Source organism: Podarcis filfolensis (genome assembly GCF_964270895.1).
Source record: "Podarcis filfolensis genome assembly, chromosome: 5".
Lineage (NCBI taxonomy): Eukaryota > Metazoa > Chordata > Lepidosauria > Squamata > Lacertidae > Podarcis > Podarcis filfolensis.
Genome location: NC_139608.1, coordinates 23,915,904 through 23,935,350, shown reverse-complemented (window position 1 = coordinate 23,935,350; position 19,447 = coordinate 23,915,904). Strand labels below are relative to the sequence as shown.

Sequence of the window (19,447 nt, the reverse complement as noted above, 5' to 3'; positions counted from 1 at the left end):
AAGAAATGCAAGCGAATAGTAAAGAGAACCCACAAGTGACGCTGACATAAAACCCCACATGTACACTAAGTAGAAGACTAGAAGCATTGCCACCTGACCCCACCCCACTAACCATTCTCCTCCATCTCTTTCCCCCTTTCCTTTCTCACCTAACATTGTATGTATGTATAAAAAAGGAGCTGCAGGATCGATATGGGTTGTGGCTAAAGTTGTAGGTAAAGGTAAAAGTAAAGGGACCCCTGACGATTAGGTCCAGTCGTGACCGACTCTGGGGTTGCGGCACTCATCTCGCTTTACTGGCCAAGGGAGCCAACGTTTGTCTGCAGACAGTCTTTCTGGATCGTGTGGCCAGCATGACTAAGCCGCTTCTGGCGAACCAGAATGGAACTAAGCCGCTTCTGGCGAACCAGAATGGAACCAGCATGGAATCTTCGTTTACCTTCCTGCCAGAGTGGTACCTATTTATCTACTTGCACTTTGACATGCTTTCAAACTGCTAGGTTGGCAGGAGCTGGGACCGAGCAACAACAGCTCACCCCGTCGCAGGGATTCGAACCACCGACCTTCTGATTGGCAAGTCCTAGGCTCTCTGGTTTAACCCACAGCGCCACCTGCGTTGTGTGTATGCAGCTTCAAAAACTAGCAATGGGAGCACACTGGATCTAGAGTAAGCGGTGATATGAACATGCCCTCCAATTCATTCTATGGGATCTAACTTTTACACAGATTCCTTGGGAAAGTGAAGTGTGTGTCTTCGGGTGAGAGTGAGCAGCAGTAACCAGAAGGAGTGGCAACTGCAGCACTTGCTCAAAAATCCCGTCTTAGATCTGCTACCTTATGGTTCATTTGCCTGATTTATTTGATGAATGGGGCTCAGCGGGTTCAAGAAAAGTGCACATATTAAGAAGTTATTATATAATGTACCTGCCTCTCCCCCCCAAAAAAAATCTCATCATGCAAACCTTTTAATTCCTCTTTGCACCTGTCTAGTAAACTGTTAACAAGAGTATAGAGCTTAGTCACAGTGGCAAGAATTATTGAGAGACAGCTTAAAATGACATGGAAAAGCCTTGTGGCAGAAATACCTTCGTATTCACTTGAATAAATACATAAAACCTGGATGTTAGCTCTTGGACCATTAAGCTGCTTTACTGGTGCATTACCATGTAAATCGGGATGTGTCTCGACTTCATTAGTCATTTGCTTGAGAAAAAAGGAGTAAAAGTGACAGCTTCAATAATTAAGGAGACTATAGGTAAGTGACACACACAAAAAATCTCTTTGGCTTTTTAAAGACATTTTCTCTTTAAAGAACAGGTATTATATAATTTAGTGTATACTTCAAAATGTAACTTGTGCATGCATAGTTATTTATTTATTGAATTTATATCCCGCTCTTCCTCCCCTAGGAGCCCAGGATGGCAGATACCTATGCAATTTTAAAACAAAACAAAGTCTACAACTTGTAAAAACAATCATAGTTAAAAACATTCCAAAAATGATCACAATTAAAAATCAGCTTCCATCCAATAATCTTGAGGTTGCCAGGAACAGTATTCTTCAGCCACTAAATGGCTGCGTAAACAGGAATGTTTTTAGGTTCCTCCTAAAGATTAATAATGATGCAAGCAGGTGGACCTCACTAGGGAGGGCATTCCACAATCAGGGAACCACCACTGAAAAGGCCCTGACATGAGCTATTGCCAACTGGGCAGCACTGGGCACCACTAACAAGGCCTCATCTGCCTATTTTTGGGTCTCAGCAGTTGTGTATAAACTAGAGTGTTAATGCACGTGTGGGGATTGCACAAATCCACATATCTTTCCAAACAACAGGGATTTTTGTACACTACAGTGGTACCTCGGGTTACAGACTCTGCTAACCCAGAAATAGTGCTTCAGGTTAAGAACGTTGCTTCAGGATGAGAACAGAAATTGTGCTCCGGCGGCGCAGCAGCAGCATGAGGCCCCATTAGCTAAAGTGGTGCTTCAGATTAAGAAGAGTTTCAGGTTAAGTACGGACCTCCGGAATGAATTAAGTACTTAACCCGAGGTACCACTGTACAGGCTTAAATTGGTTTAAAGGTCGTTGCTTCTCCTCCAGGAAAACTGCAAAGTGAGTGTGGTAGGAATTTCTTAGTATACTCCCTGAACTACAATTCCCATAATTCTTTGAGAGGAACCAAGGCATTTAGCAGATATAAAACTGCTAAAAGCTTGTCACACGCAAATATACTCCACGTGTACCCCACACGTGTACACAACTATTCACAGGCTCGATATTCAGGGGCCGGGGACCTTTAAAATAACCAATGGGGCACCCATTTCAGAAGTGGGATTCCCCCCCCCCTTTCCCCTGTGTGCCTCCCAAATCAACTTCAGGGTGTTGAGAAGGGGAAACAAGAACTTAGAACTCCCATTGTGCAATCAGATGTCTCTCCCCACCCCCTCTTTTTACAAACTTTATTTAAGAAAGAAAAAATTCCCCCAGCAGATTTCTGTTGTGCAAGTGGATGGACAGCACTGGATGTCACCCAAGATAATTCAACATATTAAAGCACATTAAAACAGCAGCCAGCCCTGTAAAGATCATAAAACAAATTCAGCATGCTGACTTCAGCGTCTACCTCACCACTGAGGAAGTATGGCAATCTAACAATGGTAGTTTAATCAGCCCTTTGCAATGGGGAACTCATTGAGGCTAAATCCCCGTGACTCTTAGCCATAATTGTGCCAGCTATTTATATTCATGTCTTACCTGTTGGGCGGCTAAGCCAGCCTGGCGAAACACGTGTGTGTGTGTCTCATGATTTCTTTTGTTCTTCCCTGTCTGAGTAGCTGGCAATGCCTTTGATCAAGATCATTGGCATGTATTAGGAAAGCACACTCATCTTTTGCCAGGTTCTTCAGTGTTTGCTAAAGGTGATTAATATCTCTATTTTTTGTGTGTATCTTAATTCCAGTGAACTACAAAAGGTGAATGGACCTGAGCAATAGCTCTTGGCATATGTGGGGCAACGGTTATGTATTAAACTTAGTAATTGCTTGTCGCCAAAGAAGGTTTCCAAGCAACTCAAACAGAAAAATCTATGAACAAATACAATTTATAATGGGGGGGGGAGAGAATAATATAAACATTAATATACCATACAGCATACATCTAAAGCAGCCCTCCCCCATAACAGCAAAAACAACATTGGCAGCACAGTAACAAAAACCAAATTTATACTCCCACCTGCTAAACAGCAGAGAAAATAAAATTTGACAGCATAAGTAAGTTTTTGACAAGAGTCTAAAGACTGCAAATAGTGGATCACCCGAAATAGGTAGTTTTGCAGTGCAGTTGCTATTACCCAAAACCAACTGTTTCCAGTGGAAGATGCCCTCCATTGGCCCTTGGTCCTCAGCAGCGAATGTGGCCTTTGAGCCAGAAATGGTTCCCCATCTCTGCTATACATGTAGAAGAGGGTGTATCTTGTGACTACTCTTCTACTCTGGCCCTTAGCAGCTAGTTTGGAAGCAAGGCGTTTCCATTAAAGTACAGAGTATCTCCAATTTTCTGCAATTGGTGCTCTCCCACAAGACAATTTCTATTTGGTCCTTGCACAGTGATCTTCTTGCCATGCCTTCTTCCTTGCCTCTCTCCATGCCTCACCCATCCCTTGATGAAACAGATCTTCTCTTGCGTCTTGTTATTAAAAATTCACACTCACTTTATAGTTTTTCTTTATAGACTCCAAGATCTGAAGTTCTCTCCACTGAGCTCAGCTGCAGCCAAAGTGGATTGCGCTGTCATCCCCCCCCCAAAATAAAATAGTTGACCAAGAATTCTGTCTCCACAGTACCGTTGCGTTTTCACGCAGGATAGTTCCTTTTGTCGACTCACTAAAACATATTCTACATCTTACACAGGAACCCATAATTCTTTTGGGAATTATAGGGACAGAACTACCTAAACTGTATGGAAACTTATTCAAGTGTGCTACTACAGTGGCAGGAATGTTACTCACCCAAAAATGGAAAGAAGCAGAAGTCCCAGCAAAGGAAGAATGGATACAAAAACTTATGGAATATGCAGAAATGGTGAAACTTACTGGAAGAATAAGAAATCAAGATAACAAACTTTTTACAAATGAATGGAAATGGTTTATTGAATATTGACAGATAAATTGTAAACAGATAAGAACATTGGCAGGATTTTTGCAATAACCTGCAGTTTTATAAGAGTATATATTTAAAGTAGATGAATAAATGAGCAAAGTGAGTTAATTTGGATATGCAGAAGATATTAAAAATAAATTTAAGGAACCGCAGAAATAGGGGGAAGGAAGTCAAGTTTTGAAATGTTAAAATGATTGTAAAATTAGTGACATGTATAAACCTGAAAAGTATAAATAAAATTTAAAAACAAACAAACAAACATAGGAACCCAGGAGAGTGCCAGACCTCAGCCAGCTTCCGATTGTGCACATCAGCTGCCTTCAAGCCTCCTCAACAGGCAGTCCTCAACAAGTGAACATGTCTTCTCACAGCTCTGCAACACCCTATTGCCAGACAATCTCTTCCTTCCATTTGCCACTTTGCTTCCATGTGGAAGGTGACCGACCAGTGCTGAATGTCACAGCTGTTGCACACCGTGTTCTTCTAGGGAAGAGAAAATGGACCAAATGTATATATCCATAAGGAACATAAATGAGAAGAGTCTGCTGGATCAGGCGCTGGCCCAGCTACTCAAGCATCCTGTTCTCATACTGCACACACACACACACCCCAGATGCCCGTTGGAAACCCCACAAGCATGACCCAAGCACAAGAGCTCTTCTCCCTTCTGTGGTTTCCAGCAACTGGTATTCAGAAGCATTGCTGCCTCCAACTTTCGGAAATACCACTGCCTCCACTCAGGTACAATGTGCTTTTGTGAGATCACAGGCCACCCATAGCCAAACTGCAAGAGCTGGCCAACACACATCCATTTAAGCAAGAAGCATTATCATATGAGGGACGCGGGTGGCTCTGTGGGTTAAACCACAGAGCCTAGGACTTGCTGATCAGAAGGTCGGCAGTTCGAATCCCGCAACGGGGTGAGCTTCTGTTGCTCGGTCCCTGCTCCTGCCAACCTAGCAGTTCGAAAGCACCTCAAAGTGCAAGTAGATAGATAGGGACCGCTCCGGTGGGAGGGTAAACGGTGTTTCCGTGCACTGCTCTGGTTCGCCAGAAGCGGCTTAGTCATGCTGGCCACATGACCCGGAAGCTGTACGCCGGCTCCCTCGGCCAATAAAGCGAGATGAGCGCCACAACCCCAGAGTCGGCCACGACTGGATCTAATGGTCAGGGGTCCCTTTACCTTTACCTATTACCATATGAACATAAGGAGAACATGCCATTATCTCCATCTACTTTGGTGTTGCCTACACTGACTGGCAGTGTCTCTTTGGGATTTAAAGAGTGAGGCCATTCTCAGTCTTACCAGGCAGTGCCAGGGATTGAACTTGGAACCTTCTGCATGCAAAGCAGATGCTCAAGTACTGAGCTATGATCTTTGTGAAAGTGGCTTCCGGTGGCGCGCGATCTTGCTGCAAGCGAGGGATTTTTAGCTCCGAGAAATCCCAGCTATTTCGGATGGAAAAGGGGGGCTACAGGGCGCAGTAGCTCCCCAGAAAGCCTCTGGAGGGTGTCCAGGGCGTCAGGTTCTCGGCAGTGCCCTAAAACTGCCCGTCCGGCCGTCAGGTAGCCCCTAAAAGGGTGAAGAGCACGGCGGAACGGGACAGCGGGCTATCGGGAAGCCATTGCTACATCCGAATAGCGAAGCCCCGAGCTTGGGAAGAACAGCGCTCCGCTCTCAAAACTAAGAAATCAGGACCCAATTGAAGCAACAATTTTAAAAGGCGAAAGTGAGGAAGGCTCCGGATTAATAAGGGTTTTTTTTCCGAGTTCAGCTGTCATCTGGAATCACTTTTGACGCAGCAATCTTTGCGGTGCTGGAAAACGAAAGTAAGTTACCACCAGCGGTTATTGTTTCCGTTTCCCCCGTAACTTTTATAACAAAATAAAGAAGCTAAAAGTAACTATAAGGGTTTTGGAAGAATGGAAAGAAGTAATCGGATTAATAGGGGAACAGAACGTTAAGGAGGGAGTGTTTAAAGATCTTTGATGGTACGGAGGACAATTAAAGAGTGAAGTTTCCTGCTGCACCACTTTCACTTTTAAAGATAGAAGCCGCAACGAGTGGGTATCTCCCCCCCTGTTCCTTTATTTACTAACTTTCTACCCTTTTTCGAATCGGATATTAATTTGGACATTAAAGTATAAGCGGAATTTGGATATTTGGATTTATCAACCCCCTTTTTTTTTCCTGCTATCCTTTGTTTTTTAAATGCGGATGTAAAGCCCCTAGTGGTTGGACTGAGCTATTACAACTTGTTTTTCTGAGCTCCTTCGCAAGACAGTGGAAAATTTTCCTAAAGTGACCTTGGCTCCCTTCCTGTTCTTTGTTTTTCTCTGCGTGGACTTTTTTCTTTTCAGTTTCTTTTGGACTACAACAGCGGTTATCCACCATTGAGGTATTACTGTCATTTTCTCTCCTCCGTCGGACTGCAACCTCATCTGAACTTACATTGGCTGGGATGTCTCCTGTGGATTAAAAATTTAATTGAATTTTTTCTTTTTGGATCTAAATTCGGGAATATAAATATAAAGACAAAAGGAAGATTTCACTTAAGGATTAGCCCAATTGGGGGCAAGAAGACCGCTGCTATTGATGTTAGTAACAGCGGGAACTCTACCCCTCTCAACCCATTGAGAAACTGAGTACTTATTTTGGCACTTGTTTGGTTGCCCATTGGTTCTCAAAGTTATTTTTATTGCCAAAAGACTTTTATCATTTCCCGGAGTGTACAAATTTGTTATTGATTTGAAGTGTAATTAGTTAAAGGTTCGGGGAAATGTCACAAAAGAAAGGGGCAGATGGGGGGGTACCAGCAGATAGGAGAGCATCTAAGCAGGAATCGGATTTTAGAGCAGAAATATTGAAAACGTTTGCAGACATCAAACAAAGCCAAAAGAATCTGGAATCAAAATTGGAACAAGTAGATAACAAAATGGAACAGGTAGATAATAAAGTGGGGAAAATGGACAAAAAAATTGATGAGACAGTTAATGAATTGAAAGGACAAATAAAAGAGGTGTCTAAAAGAACACAATCAGTAGAAGAGGGGTTGAAAAAGACAAAAGCAGAGATGAGGGATGTGAAGCGGGAGGAGGAAAAGTTGAAAGTAGAGATGACGGAAATAAATAAATCCCAGGAAGAAATTAAGGATGCAATTGCGATGAATGAATTGAGACAGCGGGAAGTTAATTTGAGGTTGAGATCAGTACCAGAAACACAGAATGAAAATATTAAAGAAAGATTGATAACAGAAATTGCGCAATGGTTGGAGATGCCAGTAGAAGAAATGGGAAAAACAGTACAAAGTGCATTCAGGATGAGGGTAAGAACAACAAAAGCAAAGAAATTTCCTGGAGACTGTTTAATTACGTTCAAAGATCGAGAGATGAGAAATCTGATACTACAAAAGAACAGAGAGAAGAGATTATACATCGACGGAAGTTACATAATCATTTTTAAAGACATACCCATAAGGTTGTTGAAACGAAGAGATCCCTACAAGCCTCTAGTACAGATCCTGAAGAGAAATAAGATCGATTTCAGATGGGAATTTCCAGAAGGAATTTCATTTTTCTACAAAACTAAGAAACGCAGATTGACAAGTCCAGAAGAAATAGGGAAATTCACGAGAAGATACAAGGAACTACAAGTGGAAGAAGAAGAGGAAAAAGGAGCAGGAGGAGGAGCAGGACTCAAAGATGAGTCAGAATCGGCAGAAGAGGAAGAAGATCAAGGAAAGAGATCAGAAGAGGAGGAGGAAGAAGAAGAAGAAGAAGAAGGGGAAAAAGAAGACAGGTTATAACCAATTTAAATTAAATTTATTTAATTCGAACCCAATATGGCCTTAAAAATATGGAGCTGGAATATAAATGGGATGAATGAGAAAAAAAAACGGAATAAAATTGAACAATTTTTAAGAAAGAAAAATTTGGATATCATCTGTCTACAAGAAACACATGTGGCAAAGAGGCACAGGAAAATTCTGATTAACAAAAGATTAGGGAATGAATTTGTATCTTCGGATAAGGAGAAAAAGAGGGGAGTTGTGTTATATATCAAAAATAAAATTGACGCTAAACAAATTTTTAAAGACGAAGAAGGAAGATTTATAGCAGTTCAGATCAAATGGCAAGGCGAAAATCTAATAATTGTCGGGATCTATGCACCTAACGGAAATAAGACTGATTTTTACAAAGCTTTGGAAGAAAAACTATTTGAGTACATGGATCAGAAAATCATAATAATGGGTGACATGAATGGGGTGGTGTCACTGGAAATGGACAGACTAAGAGAAGGATTAAATAGAGATGGGAAATTACCAAAGACTTTCTTCTCAATGACTAAGAATTGTAATTTGGTTGATATTTGGAGACTTAGACACCCATTGGAGAAGCAATTCACTTATTACTCAGAACCGAATCAGTCCATGTCAAGAATTGATCAAATTTGGGTCTCAAATGAACTGACTCCAAGAATCCAGCAAGTAGAAATACAACCCAAAGTAATTTCAGACCACAATGCAATAAAAGCAGAAATAAAAGGTTTTGAAGAAAGATCTTTCAGATGGAGAATCAGTGATCATTTGCTGGACGACCAGAAGATTATAGAAAAGGCACAAAAGAAGTTACTGGAATACTTTATAGACAACACTGACAAAGGTACAAAAATGAACATTGTTTGGGATGCGAGTAAAGCAGTGATGAGAGGATTTTTCATACAACAGAACTCATTGAAGAACAAACACAGAGAAAAAGGGAAAAAGGAAATTTTAAAGCAGATCATGGACAAGGAACAAAAACTAATCAAAAAACCAAATAACGTGAAAATTAAACAAGAAATAAAGACTCTACAAACCCAATTTGCAATGATGATAAACCAAGAAGTGGAATGGAATATAAAGAGACTACGACAGAAAAACTTTGAGTTTGCTAACAAATCAGGGAAACTACTCGCATGGCAGATCAAAAAGAGAAAAGAACAGAATACGATCAACAAGATTATTGTAAATGGTGAAGAGATTCTCAATCCGAAAGAAATCAGAAAAGGATTTTTGGATTTTTACAGACAACTATATAAAAACAAAGAGAGAAACAACCTGAAGAAAATAGAAAATTTTTTAAAAGATAAAAAGGTGCAGAAGATCCCGACAGAACAAAGAGACCAGCTGAATTCCCCAATAGAAACGGAGGAGATTAAGGAGGTGATTAAAGATTTGAAGAGAGGTAAAGCCCCGGGACCAGATGGATTTACTTCAGGATATTACAAAGAAATGAAGAATGTCTTGTTATCTCCACTGAAAGAAGTTATGAATAATATCTTAAAAACAAGAGAAATCCCAGAAACATGGAAGGAAGCATACATCACTTTGATTCCGAAACAAGACTCTGATTTGACGCAAGTTAAAAACTATAGGCCTATTTCTTTATTGAACACAGACTACAAAATTTTTGCAGGAATTTTGGCGAAGAGATTGAAAAAGATTTTGAAAAATATTATCCACAAAGACCAAGCAGGCTTTCTGCCAGGCAGACAAATGAAAAATAATGTAAGGAATATAATTAATATTTTGGAATATTTGACTGCCAGCAATGAGAAACAAGCAATATTGATGTTTGTGGATGCGGAAAAAGCGTTTGATAACATCGTATGGGACTTTATGTTAAAGAATTTAGAATATATGGAAGTGGGGAACGACTTCTTTAATGGAATTAAGGCAATATATACAGAACAGAAAGCCAAATTAATAGTTAACAATGTGGTTACAGAAGATATAAAAATATCTAAAGGAACAAGGCAGGGCTGTCCGCTCTCGCCATTGCTATTCATAATGGTCCTGGAGGTTTTGCTAAATTCGATTAGACAAAATAAATTAATTAAAGGAATATCAGTAGGTCGGAACGAATATAAAGTAAAAGCCTTTGCCGACGATCTGGTTATAACGATGGAGGAACCAGGGGAGAGTGTTAAAAAAGTATTGGAGGAGATGGAACAATTTGGGAAAGTGGCCGGTTTCAGATTAAATAAGAAAAAAACTAAGATAATGGTGAAAAATATGGAGAACAAAAAGATAGAATTATTGCAACAACAGACAGAGATAGAGGTGGTAAAGAAAGTTAAATATTTAGGAATTTGGTTGACTCATAAAAATATTGACCTGTTCCAGAATAACTATGTTCAGATATGGAAAGGAATTAAGAAGGACCTGGAGGTGTGGGGTAGAATGAAACTGTCCTTTTGGGGCAGAATATCTACGATAAAGATGAACGTGCTCCCAAAGATGTTATTTCTATTTCAGACTATCCCTGTTATTAAGGGGGTAGGGAATTTTAGAGATTGGCAAAGAGTGATTTCAAGGTATATCTGGCAGGGCAAGAAGCCAAGAATAAAATATAAATTATTAACAGATGCTAAGGAAAGGGGAGGCTTCGCCCTGCCAGATATGAAATTATATTATGAAGCAGCATGTCTTTGCTGGTTAAAAGAGTGGATTAAATTAGAAAACACGGAGTTATTGGATTTAGAAGGTTTTGATAACAGATTTGGGTGGCACGCATACTTATGGGCGGATAAGAAGAAAGTCCATAAAGGATTCGGGAACCACATCTTCAGGAGTCCTTTAATAGAAGTATGGGACAGGTACAAAAACCTCCTAGAACCAAGAGTCCCTCACTGGTTATCTCCGCTAGAGGTTATGTGTGTTAAGAAAATTAACATGCGAGGGAATTGGGCGACATATGGAGAATTATTAACTAAAGAAGGAGGAAAATGGAAACTAAAACCATACGAAGAGGTTAAAGATTATGTATATGATTGGTTACATTACTTTCAGGTGAATGAAATGTTTAAAAAAGATATAAGAGAAAGTGGATATGCAGAAAAAGACTCAAAGTTCCAGACAGAGATTATAGCTAATGAATACAAAATTCTGTCTAAAATGTATAAGATATTGTTAGAATGGAACACGAAAGATGAAGAGGTTAAATCTGTAATGATACAGTGGGCCAAAGATTTTGGATATAATATTTAATTTGAAGAATGGGAAAAATTATGGAAGGAAAGTTTAAAGTTTACTGCATGCATGGGGTTGAAGGAGAATGTCATGAAAATGTTTTATAGATGGTATATCACCCCGGTAAAATTGGCAAAAATGTACAAAACATGTAATAAATGCTGGAAATGTAAAGAAAAAGAGGGAACATTCTACCATATGTGGTGGGAATGTAAGAAAGTGAAAAGCTTCTGGGAAGCAATCTATAATGAACTGAAAAAGATGTTAAAATACACTTTTATTAAGAAACCAGAAGCCTTTCTTTTAGGGATTACAGGAAAAGATATAAGAAGAAAAGACTTTAGACTCTTCCAGTATGCAGTTACGGCAGCAAGAATTCTTTTGGCCCAGAAATGGAAACAAGAGGACATACCGACGATTCAAGAATGGAGAATGAAACTGATTGACTATGCGGAACTGGACAAACTGACTGGGAAAATAAGATATGTTCGAAACCAAAAGTTCATCGAAGATTGGGGAAAATTTGTTGATTATCTGAAAAATGTATGTGAGGTGCAAACAACGCTAGTGGGGTTTCAAGAAGCACTGTAAAAACTTTTAAAGAGGTATTGCTGAAAGTAAATAGAAAAAAGGAGGGAAGACAAATGGCAATGCTATTAAAGAAATGCGCATTAAAGGGTAAAAATGGATGATTGTCAGGGAAGTTGAAGGAAGTCCAAAATATGAATTTTGTTAAAATCTGGTAAAATTTGGATAAATGATTTGAATGTATGGAAAACTAATAAAAATCTATTTAAAAAAAAAAAAAGATCTTTGTGAAAGCAAATGGGGCACCGCAAGGAAGTTCTAGCTGCAACTGGCAGCTTTTGGACATTTCTGCATTCCATTGCAGAGTGTCCACTGCAGCACATGCCTTAAACAGCTTTGTCTTACATATGGGACGCAGCCTTTGTCTGCCCTTTTCTGTGACTGCGCAGCTTCCAGTATTTGACAGTGGAAAATATGCACACGGTTCATTCATGGCCAGTGAGGACACTTAAGGAAACAATAAATCAACAGCATGAAATACCAGTGTTAACAGTGTGCAATCCTATGCATGCTAATTGCGAGGCAAGTTCCATTAGGATTGCTGCTTAAGTGGAGTCACCAAAGCAAACTTCTGGCACATGGTGTGTTGTTTTTTGTTTAGTTACAAAACAGAGCGCTGGTTTCGCAAGGTGAAAAGAGCCATGGGGGTAGGATGTGTGGTGATTTGGGGATTTTGTTTTCTATACTGTAGCTTGATGTGGGCCGTTGTGATAGGCTAGGATTAAAAATTAAAGTTAAAATAATTCAAATGGAAGAAAATGGGACCTGGGGTTGGCTGGGATTGGAATCCCGAGCTAGACTGCCAGGGAGACTGACTACACTGAGCAAATGTCCAGGACTTCCATTTTAGAAATGTAGTAGAGATGTTTGGGAATGACGAAAATATGATGGAAAGACTTTCATTGAAATGAAATGGACTACAGCCGTCTAAACGGCCTGGGAAATCTCTCCACCAACAACTTGTATCGTGTACACAGGTTTGTTTTATTTTCTTTTAAATCCCCTTCTATAGTCTCTGGTTTATTCTTACATAACTCCTCATGGTTATTTTTACATTCCGAAATCCAACTTGTCTGGTTTTAAATTAGGCTATAAAATTGAACTGCTACCAACTTCCTTCCCACTCAGTCTCAATGTGTTGGCCATATTAATCAGACTAATTGGGAGCAATTGTACCAGATTACATAGATAAATCATCATGATTACAGAATCTTCACTACGGGAAAACAGAACTCAAAACAGCTCTGAATGATTGCAAGCCGGGGTGTTGCTGATGGGAAAGAACTCTGCAAACGCAAACTGCAGAGCTCAAATAAACAATCTGTTTGTTCTTGCCTTGAGTTGTGCCATTGCCAGCCTGTGCGGGCAACGTGACTGTGGAAGAAAGCTATTTCAAGGCAATTTCTGGACCTCTCAGCCTAATCTACTTTGCAGGGTTGTTGTAAAGTAGGGCATGGGTGGAAAGAACCAAATCTTAAGTTCCTTGTAGGAAAAGCAGGTCGTAAATTTATTCTGTGCTCACTGTAATCTAATTTATTGTGGTTTGAGTTCCGCTGAATTTTCGCCCATCTGGAAAGCTCATTTGTGAAATCATCCCAGATGTCGCTTCAGAATAAAATGAACTGGGTTGAGGAATGAGATAAGTACCATTTTACAGGGCAGCCTGGCCAGTGCAAATATACTGACAGATTTTGAAAGGCTATAAAACTCAAAGTGCATGGGAGAGAAGGTGCAGAATGTAGCTGTTTTCAGAAGGAACTCGGTGTATAGCTTTCAGTCTCTCTCCTCCCCACATGACTCAGGGTCCACTTGTAACCCCAACTTGCTTCTTGAAACACTTTAAAAAATTTGGACTAGATTTGTTTTCCTTAAAAAATATTGCCCACTTTTCCACCTCTACCCCCCCTCTCTCTCTCCAATCAAAGAATCATAGAATCATAGAGTTGGAAGAGACCACAAGGGCCATCGAGTCCAACCCCCTGCCAAGCAGGAAACACCATCAGAGCACTCCTGACATATGGTTGTCAGGCCTCTGCTTAAAGACCTCCAAAGAAGGAGACTCCACCACACTCCTTGGCAGCAAATTCCACTGTCTCTCTCGTGTGTGTGTGTGTGTGTGTGTGTGTGTGTGTGTATGCAAAGGGAAGTGTGCAAAGGAAGAGGAAGGCCACAAAACCCTGACTATGGGGGTTTTCCTTCTGGGTATTAGAGACACCAGAAAAGGAAGAGGAGGTGACAGTCAGCCATAGTGAGCACATTTGTGTAGTGGCTCATTCGGCCAAAAATATGCTACACACACACACACACACATACACACACACACACCTGGATTTCCACAGGAAAAGGAAGGACCCAGGAGTGTGATGTCATGGTTTGCTTCCTAGATCTATTGTCAGTTTAATCTCTAAATATTGCTGTCAACATCTTTCTCTGGGTTCAATAAGGGCTACCCGGGCTGAAGTCCCTCATCCCAGTTCAGACAGAGATACATTGGAGTAAGTTAGGGTTGTAATAGTTCAAAAAGTGAAAATCTGGACACCACCTTTTGCAAAATCTCAAGAAAAGAAAGAAGTCACTGAGCTATTTTGAAGCAAATTCGCCAAAATCTTGACTTCTGAAATTTTCATGGACATTCAAGTGATTTCCACCTGAACACCAATGGGTGTTTTCCGGCTATGTCCAGAAAATTCCGGACGTATGGGAAGCCTAGGGAAAGTTCCCTATCCCATCTCAACTGAGGGTTAGCTGAAGCTGGCTGACCCAGCACTAAGTCCCAAGAAAGGAGAGGCAGGGCAGGTACAGAATGACCCCTGTTCTAATCTCCATTCAGCTTGGGCATGTGACCTAGCAACCCAGTGGAAGTTACACTGGCAAAAAGGGTGTGTATGTAAGAACAAACTCTATTTTAAAGGCTCCTCCCCCCTTTCTGGCAGTCTCTGGCTGGCTCCGCCAGCTGTTCCCCCAGTTCTGACCAGAGTTTGGAATAGGGTTAAAGTATGCCTTCTTAAGTTCTGAAGGTTTCCTACCGTTGGGCTTACTCTGCAAGTTTCTTCTGAATTTATTAGCTATTTCACTCCGGTTGGCCATGCAAACTCTAGCCCACGATGTACTTCCCATGTGTTTGGGAAACCCCCAGTCTTTTCTAGATTCAGAACATTTTTATCTTTCTGCAATTACTGCCACTTTCACTTCTTTCAATGCCAGTGCCATTTTTGGACATTTTTTTTTACCCTTGAAGCAGAAATGTGACACCCTGCTGCTCCATTACGGTGTGTGGGGTGTGGGGTGTGTGGGGTGGGCAGGCAGAAACGTGATGTTGAAGGCAGAAACGTGATGTTCCTCCAGAATCTGCTGCACAGAGCAATTGCACTGCGTTGCTTCATCATGGTATGACTTGTTCCACTACTTAAGAAATATATCCTAACATCATAGCCTTGGTCCTGGATTCTTGAGGGGGCATTTCCATTGAGCCTAACCTTTGTGGCCCTGCGGTATCTTCTCCCATTTGAAAAGAGTTTTTGCAGAAGCAAAAACTAAGTGATAACCAGATTACGTTTGTAAGTTTTAATGAAGCATTGTGATGGGAAATATATTAAAAGGGGATGAAGTTTTACAGCAATAATATAAACAACAAAAAAGAAAGGTGTTTAAAGTTAAAGAATGAAGGATTTACAGACAAGTTGAGGGAAGTCGAAAAAAGAGAAATAAGATGTAACTAAGATGTATGGAGTGTATAATTTTGTTTTGTATTTGAAAATTAATAAAAAATATATATTTTTTAAAAAATGAAAAGAGTTGCAGAAGTGCAGACCCCAACATTTCCTGTTCCGACTCTGAAGCTGCGGGATGCATTAGCAAAAGGAATCGCCTGGTATCTCCTTCCATTGTTTTGGAAGGTGGTTTTTCATTTTATTTTAAAAGGTTATCCTTTGATAACGTTTACTGCCAGAACTCGCTGATGATGTAGACTCAGAGGTTGGCAGCTTGGTGTATGCCAGATGTTTGGGACTACCATTCTAGGGTCCCATCTGCACTGGACATTTAAAACACTATTTCACTGCTTTAAATAGCCGTGGTGAAATATACTTGGAGTCGAGAGTGGATTTCATGCTCTTTATTCAGCTCATAGTGGTGAGGAGGAATGGAAGTCCCCCCAGAATGTCTGCTTTATATACATTATTTACACAATGGGCCCCACCGTGATTGGCTAATTCCGGGATTCACCTGTAGGCCAATCAGGTTGCAGATTCACTTCCACCTGGAGCTGGATTGGGTGGCTCCTGTGGACAATCAGACTGCTGCATTCTGGATCCTATTCAACTCAGTACATAACACATGGCTTCTCCCAAAGCATCTTGGGAAAGGTAGTTTGGTGCTGAGTGTTGTCAGGAGACCCCTCTTCCCTTCTCAGAGCTTCAATTCTCAAGAGTGGTTTTACAGCCAAGCCATCTTCCCAGTGCACTCTGAGAACTGAAGGAGGAGGTCTCCTCACAATGCTCACCACCCTTAACAAATTGCACTTCCCAGGATTCTCGTGGGGCCAGGGAGCCCTGACTATTCAAAGTGGCATGATACTGCTTTAAATGTACAGTGCAAATGGGCCTTGGAGTGTCAGATGGAAGACTATCTCAGAGCCTGTTCCAGCATCTGTGTACAGGGCCGTCTACCATCAACTGCCCCGTGGGAAAGGTGTTCCTTAGGATGGGAAGAGAGAGGACAGGCAAAGACCTCCTTAGAGCCGCTGCCAGCTGAACTTTCTCTTTCCCTGTGCCATATATACCATCAACCAGTGGCGTAGCGTGGGGGGTGCAAGGGGGGCCGGCCACACCGGGCACAACATCTGGGGGGGGGGGCGCACTCGCACTCGCAGCTCTCTGCCCCTACCTGGCTCAGTCTCTCTCACTGCAGTGCTGGCTGTGCGAATCCGATCCGAGCCGCCGGGTCACCGCCAACTGTGGAGGGGGTGGGTGCCAGGCGTGCAGTACGGAGAGAGAGCGAGGGACTATCTGGGGGAGGGACAGTGCAGCGGCCGCCCAGCGCAGCGCTGAGCGCGGGAGAGAACCACACCAGACCAGACCAGGCAGCAGCAAGAAGAAGCTGGCAGCGGCGGCAGGTTAGGGGTTAGGGGGCACAAATTACTTGCCTTGCCCCAGGTGCTGACAACCCACGCTACACCGCTGCCATCAACTGCCCTGTGAGAAGGAGTCAGTGAAAGAGAGGCAAGCAAAGACCCCCGCAGAGCCTGAATTACCCCCACCCCATTGGTTTTGTCTTTCTTGTAAGCCGCCTTGGAAGGATTTGTATTGTTGAAATGCAGGATATAAATGAATGTAATAGATAAATAAGCCCCATCAGCATGGGCAATGATCAGAAGGATGGGAGTTGTAGTCCAAAAATATCTAGAAGGCACCATGTTGGCTTACTCGTGTTGCAAGGTACAGTGGTACTACGGGTTAAGTACTTAATTCGTTCTGGAGGTCCGTTCTTAACCTGAAGCTGTTCTTAACCTGAAGCACCACTTTAGCTAATGGGGCCTCCTGCTGCTGCCACGCCGCCGGAGCACAATTTCTGTTCTCATCCTGAAGCAAAGTTCTTAACCCGAGGTACTATTTCTGGGTTAGCGGAGTCTGTAACCTGAAGTGTATGTAACCTGAAGCGTATGTAACCTAAGGTACCACTATATTGGGATCTGCCTTTCAGCAGCTCTTGCCTGTTGCATTTGCTTTTAATAGGTTCTTAACTGGTTTTAGATGGCATATTCTATTATCAGGCTGAGCTACCTTGAATGATTTGTTTTTCTTTTCTGAAATGAAACAAATGATCGATAATGCACTGAATGGATCTCTACCCACCCAGTGGCTATGATAGATGCAAGCGAGCTGCTTATTTTATAAGCCTCTTGCGTCTCTGTGGGTGAACTCTCAGTTATTCAGCTAGCTCTGTGGCTGATGAGTCATTCCTCGCCCTTGAATCATTTCTGATGGATGTGAAACACCTCCCTCTGAATTGCTACCTTGATGAGACATTTGCATGACCAGTTTCATGAGAGAATGGGAGCAGTCTCATGATTTTCCATTCATGTGCTCCAGCTGATCTGGAGACACGTGTCTAATTTCTCCCAATGTCTTCCTGTGTTGGGTGGCATTCTACAACTGACCGGAAGAAGCAAAATGCCAGGAAGTCTGTTGTCATATGTGGCTTGGGTGCAAGCAAGCAATTAAACCGTAGGACATTAAAGTCTCACCAGGGTATCTCTCGGCTTCATCCCATGACAGTCACTAGGCAGACATGAGGTGGTTGATAGACTGTGAACATTTCAGGGCTAGGAAAGATTCCTTTCCTTATTTTTACTGGCCTTTCAGTTATCTTACACTCAGAGCAGAGCTGGGTCTGCTGTTCTTTATTTGATTCTTTCAGTATTTATTTCATCTGCCTTGCCATGTGGGTAATTTGCCGCTTGTATTACGTTAGTCAGAAAACTCAATAAAAGTATGTTGTTTTTTAAGTGGGTGTAAGCATTCAGTAAGTTTATTAGGACAAGCCCAGATAATTGGGGTGTGTCTCCAAAAAAATGCAGGGCATGGATTATCTGTTATAACACACATCACTGTGACGTCTGTCTGATGGTAGTAGACACTGTTGCTAAATGACACCGCTTATGGATTTGGGTGGGAGAGGTGGTGCACTCAAGTAATTGTGGGACGTACATGTGACAAAACTGCTTTCAGCATCCTTCTCCATTTTGGCTTTATCCAATACTGAGGATATAATGACATACCTATTTGGGAAGCAAGCTCCAGATGTCCAGTGGCTCCTAAGAGTTCATCCATATTTGTGATGAAAATACTGAGCTATAAAATGTTAAGTTATAGAGATAAGATAAACAAAAGAGGGTAAGGATTTGCTGATTTGATTATTTAAATGGGAATACAAGAAGGGGAGGTGTGAGGAAGTCAAAGAAAGAAGCAAATGAGTTTTAAATTATGAAAAAGAATTGTTTTTAATTTTTTGTAATTTTTTTGTGTGTGTTTACTCTTTTTTTTTGCTTTTTTTATTATGTGTTTTTGTATATCTGTTTTTGTAAAATCTTAATAAATATTTCTTTAAAAAAAAAGAGTTCATCCATATTTGTGGACTGCTCTTGGTTTTCATTCCACAGAGGTATCCAGGCAACAGGTTTGTTGACCTAACCTGGGTGGTAAAGGATGGAGTGCTTAGTCAACAGTATCTTAAGTACTGACCTGACCTGCAGACAGTATAATGACTTGGGCTATGATTGGTTATCTAGCCAAATATAGCCTGCATAGACAGTGTGATGCAGTAGTTAGGGTGTTGGGCTGGGACCTGAGGAATCAGGGTTGAAATCTCCACTTAGCCATGAAGTTCAATCCATGAAGCTCACTGAGTGATTTGAGGCCAGCCTAACCTGCCTCCCAGGGTTGTCGTGAGAATGAAATGTGACAGTGGAAAGCCATACATACCGCCTTGAGCTCTTGGGAGGAAAGACATGCCATGATAAAATAAATATCTAGCACAAGAAATAGGAGTGGGTCCAACCTGCATCTACAGTTCATTTCCAACATGGCCTTCACCATTAATACTGGCATTTGTCTGTTCTTACTGGTTTTCCCAGGTAAGCAAGGCAATACTGGTATTCTAAAGTAATGTCCTCTGCAGTTTACATG

General features: G+C 41.5%; 1 long non-coding RNA gene across 1 annotated transcript in view; it reads right to left on the bottom strand.

Annotated features, from left to right (window-relative positions):
• The window catches only part of LOC310762487, a 50,101-nt gene extending 31,502 nt beyond the window's left edge, over positions 1-18,599 (bottom strand). The window contains exon 1 of the long non-coding RNA XR_014548018.1: positions 18,541-18,599. This is a non-coding gene — a long non-coding RNA (uncharacterized lncRNA). The remainder of the gene's footprint in view (positions 1-18,540) is intronic.
• Positions 18,600-19,447: the final 848 nt, after the last annotated feature.